The sequence below is a fragment of the Lygodium microphyllum genome, chromosome 5 (genome assembly GCF_053477565.2).
Source record: "Lygodium microphyllum isolate KBCC chromosome 5, Lygodium_microphyllum_v1.1.10, whole genome shotgun sequence".
Lineage (NCBI taxonomy): Eukaryota > Viridiplantae > Streptophyta > Polypodiopsida > Schizaeales > Lygodiaceae > Lygodium > Lygodium microphyllum.
The window spans coordinates 129,891,570-129,904,277 of record NC_141139.1 but is presented as its reverse complement, the minus strand read 5'-3'; positions in this window follow the sequence as shown (position 1 = coordinate 129,904,277).

The following is a 12,708-nucleotide window of genomic DNA, read 5'->3' as shown; positions in this document are numbered from 1 at the left end:
CCATTTCCTGAATAAGGTGATCAAAGGTTTGACAGAGATCTGGCAAATCAAGCATAACAAGACAACCCCATATAATCCGCAAGCCAATGGGCAAGTTGAAAGCACCAACAAGCACCTTGTGGGCATCTTGTCCAAAATTGTATCGGAAAAGAAACGGGATTGGGATAAAAAGTTATACATGGCAGTGTGGGCCTATAATACGACCTTCAAACGAGCCACTGGCCATACCCCGTTCAAGTTAGTATATGGGGAGGAGTGTGTCTTGCCTTTAGAGATTGAGCTGCCGACTATTCGGTTTGCCATCAATCATTCTTTGAGTGATGAAGACGCACTTTTTGAGAGCTTGACGACACTGGCACATTTAGATGAGCTTAAGCTATAGAGCTTATTGCACCAAGAAGTGGCGAAGCACCGAATGAAGCAGTTACACGACCTCAAAGCCAAGAAATACACCTTCAAGAGAGGACAGCTTGTTTTGTATTATGACGCACGACGTGAATTATTTCCAGGCAAGCTAGAGCCCAAATGGGACGGGCCCTATAGGATCGTTAGAATAGGAAAGAATAAATCCACAGTTTTGTTAGCTGACCTTGAGGGGATAGAATTTAAAAATAAGGTTAATCTTAATAAGATTAAACCTTATTATTTCTGATTGCACTAATGCTATGACTGCCTTGCAGGTCTAAGCGAGATCGATCAAACATCTGCAAGGAAATCGTGATAGAGGTTGATGGGTCGTTTGATCCCTTATTTAGAACACCCATATTTAGAACAGAGGTATCATCAGGGAAAGCTCATTTGGTGGAGCAAAGGATACAAGGTGATTAAGCAAGAAGACAGGACATTTATTTGGGAGATCAAGGTCTTCTGCCATCACTGCCTACAAATTTTGACGAGCATCCCTGTTGAATTCAATGATGATGGAGGGATGGAGCCTACAGTCCACCCGTTGAATATGCTAAATTTCGATTACCATAATTACGAGTAGAGTTCCGGATGGCGGGATATGTAAACCCTTTATGGACGTACACCTTGTACTTTGATGGGGCGTCCAGGGGTGCATGCAAAAAAGGAAGTGTAGGAGTTGTCATCCGAGACCCCCGACGATGCATTGTCATGAAGTTAGCTGCTTATCTCGGGGTGAATTTTACCAATAATATGGCAGAATACAAAGCCCTGATTATGGGTTTGAATATTGCAAAGAAGGGTGGTATCCGCCAGTTATTGGTGAAAGGGGACTCTTAGTTGGTTTTAAATCAACTCAATGGGACGTACATGGTACGAAACCCCATCCTTTGCATGTACCATCATACTGCCATAGCCCTGCTAGACGAATTTGATAGTGTCTTTTCAACTGATTCCACGAAACTGGAATCAGTTTGCCGATTCTTTGGCTAATTTTGCGTATGAAGAAGACCTCTTCTTTAATTGCGGCCCTTGTCCCGATATATCTATTGATGGTGAGACAAGACCTGGTCGTTTGTAGGGTATGCTTTCTGAACATGCCCTCTTTGGCAGACGATGGTTGATCTGGTTGACGCAGAGGGTAAGCGAGACTCATCTGCCTTTATTATCTCAGACCCACAGACTGATTAGACGACATGTGATGCGAACACCTCTTGCGATATACGCAGGAGGGATGGGTCATAATTTAATGCACCTAGTTTAGGGCTACGAGCCTCTGTTCCCCTGGGAATGGTATGTTTTGATGTCTGTCATAGTTGTTTCCAGGAGGATGTGATGCGTAGTATTGTTTGATTTCATTAGGCCAAGAGGGTCGATTCAGTTTTGTAGTGAAGTGTTTCATTTCATTAGGCCAAGAGAGCCATTTCCCTGTCTAGTGCAGGTGCGTTTAATCGGGTTTTTGTTTTAAGTGTTGTGCTGGACAAGTTTTGTGTTCGTGAATGTTGGTGGAGCCTGGAGGAGCCTTTACTGCGATGGAAGCTTTTTGTGGCCAATCCAGGTGATACCTCTCCTTTACGAGTATCTTTCTTTCCTGTTATATGTGTATTTGTACTTGTCGAGGGGATACATTTTTGTTGGGGACCGGCAACCAAGGCATGAAGTCCCAGGTTTAGGCTAAGTATGTTTGAGGGAGGTCAGAGTAGTCATTGCCTCCTATAAAGACATTGTCAGGCATCGAAAGACCTGTTTTAGAAGGAAGTCCTAGTGGCCCTGTTTTGCTAGCCTGCTAGGCAGCCGTTCTAGGAGTTCTTGTTAGTAGTGAGGCAGTTAGAGAAGCCTGCCAGAAGCTAATAATGATGATGCCAAGAAACTATGTACATCCTAAAAGATGAATATAAATACGAAGGTGTGTAAAAAGGGGTTCTAACCCCTATCAAAGAAAAGAAAAGAAATGAAAATATATAAGCAGTTGATCATTGCCTTGTGAAGGCCTGGTAGGTTCCTGGGGACGAGTCAGACCCGGGGCCGATACCTTGTCTTCCTAGGGGTGGCTTCTTGCTGGAAAAAAATGACAAAACAAGGAAGGTTGGAGCGAAAATTAAAGTGAGCATTAGAAAATGATTAGGTGTCGCCTTGCGAGGGCCTGGTAGGTTCTTGGGTGCCGAGACAGGTCCTGAGGCCGATGCCCTGTTCTCCTTGGGTCACTACGCTCAGCTCCCTCCTTTTTATATGCCCAAGTATATCAATAAAATAAGAACCCTAAAAGAAGACATGTACTAAAAGAAAATACTCTTTGATCAGGCTATAGGAGTCCTCGCCTTGTAGGAGCTCCTAGTTGTGTTGTCTTTAGTTGGTAAGTAGTGCAGACTACCACTTAGGGCAACCTCTTTGATAGGTTTTTTTAAGTTTGGCTGTGTTGGAGCAGCTGGTTAGTGACTCACTTCGGATCTTCAATTATATGATGCTAGGCCTACTCCTTGTGGATGTCATGCCTTGGTTCTGTCCAGGGGTAGGGAGAGCATTGTGCTGAGTTTCATTATATATTTGTTTTGTATCAGTTTGATGCTTCTTTGGTTGTTTATGTGCAGATATGTTTGTGGATTCGACGGACTGAGTCGCCCTATCCCGTGGTCGCCAATGAGAGCGGAATTTAGGTGACGGGAAGTGCTTAAAAATAGCTGAAAATTATGAATATCAAGGAAAAAATATTCAATGTCAAAGGCGACGGCTCGATCTAGGACGATTTTAAGCGTCAAAGTGCTTTAAAGGTGCCCGAGCGACACTTGTTGATTTTTCATAATTTTTCAGACAGTCGTGCGAGTTGGCAAGAGTTACTGGCAAATGCAGGATGCCAAGCCGGACGCTCAGGATTTTTCAGAGCTCAATTCGGAGTCCGGACGGGGAAATGGCCACAAAATGGTCAAGATATGAAAAGGTGGACACTTGGGAGGCTAAATTTGAGCATGCCTTTTGAGTTTGGACCCCCCCCCCCCCCCCCCCCAAAATTTTTATGCACCTTATGAAGCAAAAAACGTGGAGAGAGAATGAAGAGGAATGAAAAAACGTGATCAACAGGGCGCCGTTTTTTTCGCCATGGATGGAGAGGGCATCATGGATGTTACAAACACCCTGCCTAATGGATTATGGGGCTTCTGATGCCAGGAGGCATATTCCACGGTGGATTCCGTGAGGTTTTACAGTGGATTCCGTAAACTTAGATGACCGGGGCTCATACACAAAGAGGATTCTTTGTGCGAGAAGTTGATGGGGACGCCTGTCCTTTTCGGGCGTTTCATTAATTTAGTGTGTACATGGGTGGTTCCATAGCGGGTGATTCCGCAAAATGCATATTAAATTAATAAACGTTTATGAGTTTAGAGTGCGCACTCATAATAAATTAAGGTTAGGATTTATTTCTAACCAGTTGATTTATTTATGTAGCTGAAGACTGCTAGGTATTCACTTTTGTCGGTATAATTGTGTTATTTTACTAACGATTGTGAATGCTTCAGTTGATGTGTAGAGATAGCAGCAGTAGCGGAGGAAAGCATTGGAGTCTAGCGGGTTTTCGACTCTTGGACTAGATTTTGATAGGCGCCACGCCTATATTTTGTTATGTCTATTGAGACATCGATTATTTATTATTATTTTGTATGAGCTTATGCGCCTGGATATGTTATTTCTATTTGGACATTGAGATTGGGCGTGCCAGATACTATGGGCACCGTCCATTAGCTTTATTTTCTTATTTTTGGTAGAAAGCAAACTCAAAAGCTAAAAGCTTGTCATATTTTTGTAATTGGGCTATTATTGAGCATGAAGATTGGAAATATACATTAAATACATGCTTTGTGAAGCGCTCACACAAGGCATGGGGGAGATTGAACCCAATTTGTCTCTTGCCTCTTATCGTGCTTGCTTTTACATGGGTTTTTGTGCTAAAAAGTAGAGTACTTTGTTCTTGGGGACCTTCCGGGATTCACCACGTGAGCTATCTGCGTCCGATCTGCGCACCAGTGGTATCAGAGCGGAGCAGAGATCAAGAGCTTCCAATCGCTACCAATCTCGGGCGAAGGCGGAGCTCCAGGAACAAACGGGCTCTACAGTCAATCTCATCGCGAACCGTCGATACAGGCAGACTTCTGGCGATCAAGAACCCCTGTTTCCACTGTCAGATCGCGAAGGACCAGGCTCTGTCGGCGGAGGACCACTCATACATTCCCTTCATCAAGTCATTGCAAACAGAGATAAGCTCTCTTCATAATCAAGTTTATTATTACATTAAAGCTTAATCTTAAGCTTAGGAGCTTCAAACTTCAAAAGAATTCTCATCGTTATGCAAGAAGAGGACTCCGATTTTTTCCGCGCGAAAAAAAAAACGGACCCCCCCCCACGAAATTGACGACGGCTGCCATTAACCTCTAAAGCTTAACTTCTCTAAGTTAAGCCAAGTTCTGCAAATTACATAGGACAAGGAAGTCCACAAACTTCAGGTCTTGTGCTGCCAAAGTCAAGTTCAGCAAGTCAATTGGAAACAAGTTCTGCAAGTTCTGCAAGTCGGCCTAAGTCCAGCAAGTCAACAACTCTGCAAGTCTGTTAAGTCTGCAACTCTGCAAGTCAGACTAAATCAGAACTGACTAGTGCTTAAAACTCATAGAAGACTTGTTCGTATGCAAAAACTCTGAACTGGAAAGTTGTTCGCAGCAAGCTGTTCTACCTATCTACAAGTTCCTTGAAGTACTTTCAGCAAACGGAGACAGAAATATTGCAGAATTTCTGAAAATTGAAGAAGAAATATCCAAAAAAATTTATAGCCTTGTAACCCCAAATTTGAGCTACGCTCATCCCGCTAACTGATTTTGAGTGAGAAAGGTTTGTTGAGTTTTACAGGATGACTACCCCACATATGGATGATCCTATGGCTGAAGACGATCTACCCGAGCCTACCATGGAACAAAAGCTGGATCTTATCATGCTGCAATTGGAAGAAGAGCGAAGAGCTAGGCAAGCCTTGCAAGCGCAATTGACAAAGCTACAAGGAGCGTCCACTGATAAAGAAGAACCCCAAGCTGAAGATTTGATTCGCCGTACCATCGACGCCACTCTTGAAGCACAAACCATTCGCAAGGAATCCAAGATAAGTAAACGAAGTTTCAAGTTTCGCACTTTCAATGGCATAAGAGAAGGAAAGACTGTTTTATCATTCATTAGTCAGTTTGATGACTATTTCCATGAGGAAACTTATCCCGAAAAAGATAAAATCAAGTGTGTTACTAATCATCTGATAGACAGAGCATCACTTTGGTGGACTGTAATCCGCAAGAGCATAGAATGTCCTGCTACATGGGAAGATTTCAAGAAGAAGTTCATGCAAAATTTCCTACCACCACAATTTCATGAGAAGGCTATCAAGCAATGGGATTTACTTCAACAGCGCGATCGTGAGCCTATTCCACAGTATACAGAGCGTTTTTGGAATGCACTCCTACAGTTACGCATGCTTGAAGACGTACCAGAGACGACACATAAGCGGAAGTATATGTCTGGACTTCTTGGACATTACTACACTGAAGTGAACATGTTCAAGCCTGCTACCCTTGAAGACGCCATCTCCTTAGCCCACGACACTGAAGATAAGTTACGCGGAAGAGATCGACGACCACAGCCATTCCAAGCAAACGGTAATTATGGATCTAAACAATTCAATTCCAATTTCAGAAGGTTTAATCCAGGTCGTTTCTCATCACCATCTTTCCGCAAGAATTGGCCTAAACCACCTGCATTACCATCCACTGTCAATCCAAATCCTAAGCCTATTCCACAAGCAAATCCAAATATACCCAGACTTCCAGCCATTGCAAATAATGTGACCAAAGTCAAGCCCATCGTATGCTACAAGTGTCACCAGCCAGGGCATCTCGCAGCAAATTGTCATTCAAAGAAGCCATCAGCACATATCAACTACCTTGGAGCTATGGACGAAGACGAGCATGAGGATATGCCAGATTTCACTGAAGATGAGGATGATCCTACTACTACTTCCGACACTTTACCAGGTATGCCTACTTCACATTCATTGTTGACTATGAAATGTATGGTGCATGGAAAAGAAAGAACTATATTGCATGATGACGGTAGTACCCATGACTTTATTTCAGCAAAATTGGTAAAGGAATTGAAACTGCATACTGTACCTACGCACTATCGCATAAAAGCTGCATTTTTAGGCACTAGGTACAATGGCACACAAGAAGTTCAAGATTTAGAAATTCAAATTGGTCCATATATTAAAAGAAGAAATTTCTTAGTTGTCCCATTACAGTCAAGTGACATTATTCTAGAAATGCCGTGGAGACACCAACATAATCCCAATATAGATTATTCCACACACACAATGAATATTAATTTTCAAGGAAAATCTATTACATTATTTGGTATGCATGCATCTCATATTTTTCCACTGCTTTCGCATACTCAAGCAAAACGTGCACTACGCAAGAATACTAAATCATATCTCATTTGGGTGAATGAATTGCATGCAAAGGAAAATCATATGCACCCTAGGCATAAGGAATTTCTCGCATACTTTAAGGACTGTTTTGCAGAAGACCTACCACCAGGTTTACCTCCATCACGTCCAGAAGACCATAAGATTGACCTAATACCTGGCACACAACCACCTTGCAAAGCCCCATATAGGCACAATCAAATAGAGCAAAAAGAAATCCAGAGTCAAGTTGAAGAATTACTAAATAGAGGCTTAATTCGACCTAGCAGTTCTCCATTCGGTGCACCTATGCTCTTAGTCAAGAAAAAGAATAATACTTATCGTATGTGTATTGACTACCGAGCATTAAATAAGATCACTGTAAAGAATAGGTATCCTATACCTAGAGTTGATGACCTTATGGACAAACTGCAAGGATCTTCTATATTTAGTAAAATTGACCTTAAGTCTGGATATCATCAGGTGAGGCTAGATAGATCCGACATATTTAAGACTGCATTCAGAACACAGTTTGGCCATTACGAATTCTTAGTCATGCCATTCGGATTAACTAATGCACCTGCCACTTTCAGCAGAATGATGAACCGTATTTTTCTAAAATATCAATATTGTGTGATTGTTTTCTTTGATGATATTTTAGTGTTCAGTCAAAGTGAAAAAGAGCATTATGAGCATTTATCATTAGTTTTTCAATTACTGAAAGAAAATCAATTGTTTGCAAATCCTGACAAGAGTGAATTCTTTAAGACAGAAATAGAATATCTAGGTCATATTGTATCAAAAGAAGGAATAAAAGTTGATCCTAAGAAAATTGATCCAATATTGCATTGGCCTGTTCCTAAAAATGTACATGAATTACGCTCATTCCTTGGTCTTGCTAGTTTCTATAGGAAGTTTGTACATAATTTCTCATTACTTGCTTTACCATTGACCAAACTTCTTAAGAAAGGCATTGTTTATCAATGGACTGAAAACCAGCAGAAATCCTTTGACTTACTCAAACGTGCATTAACCAATGCCCCTGTTCTACAATTACCTGACTTTAACAGACCATTCTTTTTAGTTGTGACCGATGCTAGCGGATCAGGAATAGGAGCCGTGCTAATGCAAGACAACCATCCAATAGCATATTCTAGTTCTAAGCTGAAACCCTCTGAGCTTAAATATTCCATTTATGACAAAGAACTCTTAGCAGTTGTCCAAGCATTAAAACAATGGAAGCATTATTTAATGGGTTCAGAATTCATGATAAAGACCGACCAGCAAAGCATTAGACATCTACTTAGCCAACCCCAAATTTCTGACCGTCATATCAAATGGGCTTCATTCATTCAAAGTTTCCATCCTATCATTCAATACCAACCTGGAAAAGAAAATGTAGTTGCCGATGCATTGAGTAGAAGACCTGCAATTCATAACATTTCTATCATATCTTTTGATTCTTTGATTGCCATGAAAGACACATATCACTAGGATATTACTTTTCATTCTAATTGGCAAAAATTAGTTCAAAATAATTTCATTCCTGTTGATTCATTGTCATATAATGATGGATTCATGTTCTTTGAAAAGAGACTGTGTGTTACTATTCCATTCCGATCTTTTGTTTTGAATGAAATTCATTGTCCCCCATATCAAGGTCATAGAGGTATCATTTCTACATTACGCATGTTAACTGAAGATTTTTATTGGCCGCATATGGATGCAGATGTATCTAATTTTGTTTCTGAATGTTTGATTTGTCAAAGAATAAAGAGACATCATGGTAAACAGTATGGACTATTAATGCCTTTATCTATTCCATCTAAACCTTGGGAACATATATCTATGGATTTCATTACTGGTTTACCAAATACTAAATCTAACCATGACATGATTTGGACAATTGTAGATAGATTTAGTAAGCAAGCATATTTCATTGCATATAAGAAAACTTTAACAGCATCACAAGCAGCACAGCTATTTTTGAAAACTGTTTTTACTAACCATGGGTTGCCGAAAGTGATTATTTCAGATAGAGATTCTAGATTTTGTAATAATTTTTGGATTACACTGTTTGCAAATCTAGGCACAAAGATTGATTTCTCATCTGCATTTCATCTAGAAACAAATGGACAAACAGAAGCCACAAATAGCACCATTCTAGATCTTTTACGTGCATACACTATCTCTAAACCTCAGACTTGGGATACTCATTTACGTTTATTACAGTTTGCATATAACAATATACCGCACACATCTACAAAGAAAGCACATTTTGAAGTTATTTATGGATATAGATTATCTACACCTGTTGCATCTTTGTCTAATAGAATACAAAGTGCCGATGATATTGCTACTATGCATAACTCTATTTTTGATGAGGTAAAGGATATGATTGCTAAAGCCCAACAATCATATACCAAACAAGCCAACAAGAAAAGACAAGCCATGAATTTCAAAGTTGATGATTATGTTTGGCTTAGAATAGAAAAGCGTAGACTGCAAAGTGTAGATAGACATCCAGTTGCCAAATTAGCTCCTAGATTCTACCGACCATTTAGAATCATTCATAAGATTAATGACAATGCATTCAAGTTAGAACTGCCATCTCATTGGAAAATTCATAATACATTTCATATTAGTTTATTGAGACCATTTAGAGGCCAATTACCTATACACCCTGTCTATGAAAACCCACCTTTACTAGAAGAAGAGACTGAAATACTTGAACTAGAAGCCATTATAGACACTGACTACATGACCACTAGAACTGGCCGAAGGTATTCTAGATATCTAGTGAAATTTAAGAACCATCCTGTAGAGGAAGCACAATGGATGCACGCTAGAGACTTAAATGCTTTCCCCACTCTGTTAGCTCCACATTGAGCTAATAGCAATTGAGGTCAATTGCTATCCCACCCCGGGGGTATGATGCCAGGAGGCATATTCCACGGTGGATTCCGTGAGGTTTTACGGTGGATTCCGTAAACTTAGATGACCGGAGCTCATACACAAAGAGGATTCTTTGTGCGAGAAGTTGATGGGGACGCCTGTCCTTTTCGGGCATTTCATTAATTTAGTGTGTACATGGGTGGTTCCATAGCGGGTGATTCCCCGAAATGCATATTAAATTAATAAACGTTTATGAGTTTAGAGTGCGCACTCGTAATAAATTAAGGTTAGGATTTATTTCTAACCAGTTGATTTATTTATGTAGCTGAAGACTGCTAGGTATTCACTTTTGTCGGTATAATTGTGTTATTTTACTAACGATTGTGAATGCTTCAGTTGATGTGTAGAGATAGCAGCAATGGCGGAGGAAAGCATTGGAGTCTAGCGGGTTTTCGACTCTTGGACTAGATTTTGATAGGCGCCACGCCTATATTTTGTTATGTCTATTGAGACATCGATTATTTATTATTATCTTGTATGCGCTTATGCGCCTGGATATGTTATTTCTATTTGGACATTGAGATTGGCGTGCCAGACACTATGGGCACCGTCCATTAGCTTTATTTTCTTATTTTTGGTAGAAAGCAAACTCAAAAGCTAAAAGCTTGTCATATTTTTGTAATTGGGCTATTATTGAGCATGAAGATTGGAAATATACATTAAATACATGCTTTGTGAAGCGCTCACACAAGGCATGGGGGAGATTGAACCCAATTTGTCTCTTGCCTCTTGTCGTGCTTGCTTTTACATGGGTTTTTGTGCTAAAAAGTAGAGTACTTTGTTCTTGGGGACCTTCCGGGATTCACCACGTGAGCTATCTGCGTCCGATCTGCGCACCAGCTTCATTCCCTCCTGTCTGTGGATCTTATCGCCGTCCTTCGCTCCTCAATTGATGGCCTGAATGCTGAGATAGAAATCTAGTCTTTCTCTCTCCTCCCTCTCTCTCTTCTAAGGGGGAATTCATGTGGGAAGAAGAAGGAAGAATAAAGAATGATGGAGGCTTGTCCGGCATGGATCGGATTGCTCCACTAGAGCTGGAAATGGTGATTTGTGATTGTGCTGGACATGAAGTGCTGCTGATTTTCAGATTTGCAGCCATGGACATGAAACCCGAAACACGCAAATAAGCGGTAATTCAATTTTTTTCAAAGGAAATTTGAGATTTCATGGCTTTTGATTGATAAAATGTTGTTCATGTGGGCTAAAATTTGTTTATGTTGCTGTTTGCCATGAGTACTTGTTGATCATAATCAGAAAATCAGAAAAATATGCATATTGTGGCTCAAAATAATACACTAAAACACGTAAAATATGGAAAATCAAGGGAAAATGATGTTTTTGGGCATAAAAATGGAGAAATGAATAGGAACACCAACTAAATTTTCATTTTTGCTGCAAGAAGGAACTAAGGGCCACAGCCCATAATCTATTTTGAATTTTTAGTAATAAAATAATGTAGAAAATAAGGGAAAATACAAGGAAAATAGAGAAAAATCACTAAAAATAGGGAAAAAATGCATTTTGGGTGCGAAAAATTAATGAAAATTAAGAGAAATGTTTGTGAATGTTTGTGGGTACTGAAGCATGAGGATTTGCCTCAGTTCAACCCCACCTTCTTGTTCTAGTGTGTTTTTCCCGCTTTCTACACATAAAATGATGGCAAAATACCCTATAAATCTATACAACAATGCAAAATTTGATCGATGGGAGGGTAGAGTGGTTAAAGTGTGTCTAAATGTGGAGTAAAATGATGAAAAGATTGCTGTTTTTGTTTGCATGCCATATAGGTCGGTGAATAATTATAAAATAAGGGCCTAGTAGCACGAGGGTTTCCTTGGTGCTAGGTTCGTGCAACGCCGCATAAGATCGGTAGTTGAAAATCATTGAAAGGATGTTTTGCACATGTGCACAATATTGATTTCATAATTGGTTGAGCACTTAGCATCCACACTATGCATAAATCATGGAAATATTTAAAGGTATCGGAAATCCTAGATGCACAGCAATTGTTTTCATTAGGACCTTGACCCACGTTGAGTGAGAGACAGGACACCCCAAGCCATAGGCTAGTCGTGGGGTCTAAGGGAAAGAGACGTAAGGACAATGGTACATTCCTGTATACGATTAAATGGTACCTTGAGTGGATTTTGTGCGAAATGTTTATATGTTGAGCGACGCATCGAGGGGCCAATCCCCAAGGTGTAGGAGAGTCGCAGAGGGGTGGCGGCATTCAGCTGTTGGAGGACCCCCTATGTTTGTGCTTCGTGCCATTAGGCAATGTGTAAGGGACTCCCTCTGAGGAGTAGTGGGTGAGAGAAGAGTGGATTACAAACGACGTATTACAAATGCAATGTTAAGGAAGGCAGAGATTTTGATAGACACTCCTGGCCGCGAGGTCGAGGGGTTGTCTTGTGCATAGTGACGAGGCCCGGCTAGTGCATGAGCCAGTGCCAGCCCGTTTTTAGGTCCATCATAGATGCACAAAACGGTAATGTTGCACAGAATTCACAGCGGCAGTCACAAAATATTAGTGGACCTGGAGTGTCCTCTAGCAGTGGTTCACATTCTTCGCCATGGATAGGCAGATTGAGATCAGGAGATTCTTCTCAAAGCAATGCAGATAGTGGTATGCAGGTTTCACGAAAAGGAAAAGAGAAGGTAGATTAGCCCATGTTTGATGTGAATGCAGGTCACTCTTATGTGGATGGTGAATCCAGTAGCTCAGAACAGAGCATTGATGATGAGTTGGGTATTCCTTCTATTGTTACACCTGGAGTAAGGAAGACCAGGGATGTTTTGAGAGCACCTGGGAGTGAACCTACTTTGCGCAGGTCTACGAGAGTTAGGTATCCTGTGGATAG